Genomic DNA, 2,500 nt, shown 5'->3' with positions numbered 1-2,500 from the left:
GAGAGAGAGAGAGAGAGAGAGAGAGAGAGAGAGAGAGAGAGAGAGAGAGAGAGAGCAAACAGAGAAAAGTAAATGAAGGAAATTTACCCATACAAAAGGTCCATCTTCCCTTTACCCCTTTCCCCTATAACGCCTCGCCTTGCCCACTCATTCCCCTTCACCGTCCCATTCCCCTCCATCCATTAAGGGGAATTAGCTGAGGAATGCTAAGTGTTTGGCTTCCCTAATGAGCTTCACGAAATTCGTCTTAATGTTTTTTGTGCCTTATACAGAGAGAGAGAGAGAGAGAGAGAGAGAGAGAGAGAGAGAGAGAGAGAGAGAGAGAGAGAGAGAGAGAGAGATAACAGACATAGACAAATAAAAAACAGACAAACAAACTAATAGGCAAGAAATACAGATCTCTCAATACTTTAACAGACAGACAGACAGGCAAACAGGTAGACAGACACCCATAAAGATAGATAAATATACATAACGAAAAACTAAACATGCATACACACATACAAACAAACAGATTAACACACACACACACACACACACACACACACACACACACACACACACACACACACACACACACACACACACACACACACACACACACACGGAGAAATCAAACACTATCAGATGAAAATGCGAGACAAAAAAGGAAACAAGTGCGTGGAAATCAAAAGGGAGAGAACACACGCCAAATACACTGAATTCAGCGTTTGCAAATAAGATGAACAAGGCGATAACGTTAAGAAGACAAACAAGGGGAGCAAATAACGATGCTAGATAACGAGGGAAAAACGAACATGAACGAAAAACAAAGGAAAATAGGAAATCTTGAATAGGACTGAGAGCTAATTTAGTGTACAAGATAAACAGGAACAGGGGAAATGATATGAACGAAGAATGAAAGCAAGATGATGAAAATTTTGGTATGAAAGTGTGCAAGGAAAATCATACACTAAAGAAGGACACAGGGTAAAAAAACAAATAAAAATATGAACCAGTTTATCTACATTATGCAAGACAAATAACAGCTTTCAAATTTACGAAGGAGAGGGAGAGAGGGAGAGAGAAAAAACGCACACAAAATAACTTTGCTACTTAAGTGGATGCTGTGGGCAGATATTAGACAAATACGTGTAATAAACAAAGCCTTAAATTTAATCAAATAACAAGGCAAAGTGGAGGTAATTTCAACACTAAACACACACACACACACACACACACACACACACACACACACACACACACACACACACACACACACACACACACTCACAGTCCTTTCTCCATCTCTACCACCACCACCTCTTCCTCCTCAACCATCTCTCATCACCGCAATCACCACCACCACCACCACTACTCCCGCTGGGCTTCTCTCCCTCCCTGGGGGTCAGACTCGTCCCATGCATATATGAGACAGCAAGCCCCTTCATCACTGTCTTTATAATGTCGAGTGTGTGTTATTAGCAACGTCCACCACCATCACCGCCCCCTTTCACTCCCCCCCCCCAAACTCTTCCCGTCCTCCGTAGCCCCTCCCCTCTCCGTATAAGGGCGAGGGAGGGAATGAAGAGGGCAGGGAAGGAAGAAGAGGTAGAGGGAGGCTCCGAGTATGGGGGAGGGGAGGAGGGACGGAGGGAGGATAAAACAATGGGCCTCGCCAGACATGGAACTGAAGCGACCCCGGATTTTTCTTCTCTCGGCGTCAGAAGCTCTGGTGGGTGGTGGTGGTGGTGGTGGTGGTGGTGGTGGTGGTGGAGGAAGATAGGACTGTCTTAAACACACACACACACACACACACACACACACACACACACACACACACACACAGACTGAGATTAAGAGAGAGAGAGAGAGAGAGAGAGAGAGAGAGAGAGAGAGAGAGAGAGAGAGAGAGAGAGAGAGAGAGAGAGAGAGAGAGAGAGAGAGAGAGAGAGAGAGAGCCTTCACCTTTACAATATTACAGCATCTTACGTACACATCCCTTAGAGTTCTACGTGTCAGAGGCAAGAAAGGTCCGCTCTACTTAACCCCTTGAAAAATGTTGACATTAATACGGCCTGTCATATGACCGAAACGTGACAGCACCTCATTTCAGTGCATACAGCCATTACAACCCACAACAAAACCCAAAGAAATCCTCTCCAACTTAAGGAATCTTGGTCGAAAACATCACAAATTCACTCAAATCCATAATAAAACCATAAACTCCAAGCAAACCAAGGAAAATCTTCATGACTCCCACCAAACGCTCACAGACTCCCACCAAACGCTCACAGACTCCCACCAAACCTCACAGACTCCCACCAAACGCTCACAAACTCCCACCAAACCTCACAAACTCCCACCAAACCTCACAGACTCCCACCAAACCTCACAAACTCCCACCAAACGCTCACAGACTCCTACCAAACCTCACAAACTCCCACCAAACGCTCACAGACTCCCACCAAACCTCACAGACTCCCACCAAACGCTCACAAACTCCCACCAAACGCTCACA

The 2,500-nt window shown here is 45.4% G+C and overlaps 1 long non-coding RNA gene across 1 annotated transcript in view; it reads right to left on the bottom strand.

Moving 5' to 3' along the window:
- LOC135105453 (uncharacterized) overlaps window positions 1–2,500 on the bottom strand; it is a 97,345-nt gene that overhangs the window by 67,499 nt on the left and 27,346 nt on the right. The gene's annotated exons all lie outside the window — the stretch shown is intronic.

This window comes from Scylla paramamosain, chromosome 12, assembly GCF_035594125.1.
Source record: "Scylla paramamosain isolate STU-SP2022 chromosome 12, ASM3559412v1, whole genome shotgun sequence".
Lineage (NCBI taxonomy): Eukaryota > Metazoa > Arthropoda > Malacostraca > Decapoda > Portunidae > Scylla > Scylla paramamosain.
The sequence above is the reverse complement of the archived record's forward strand: the minus strand, read 5'-3'. Positions and strand labels throughout refer to the sequence as shown.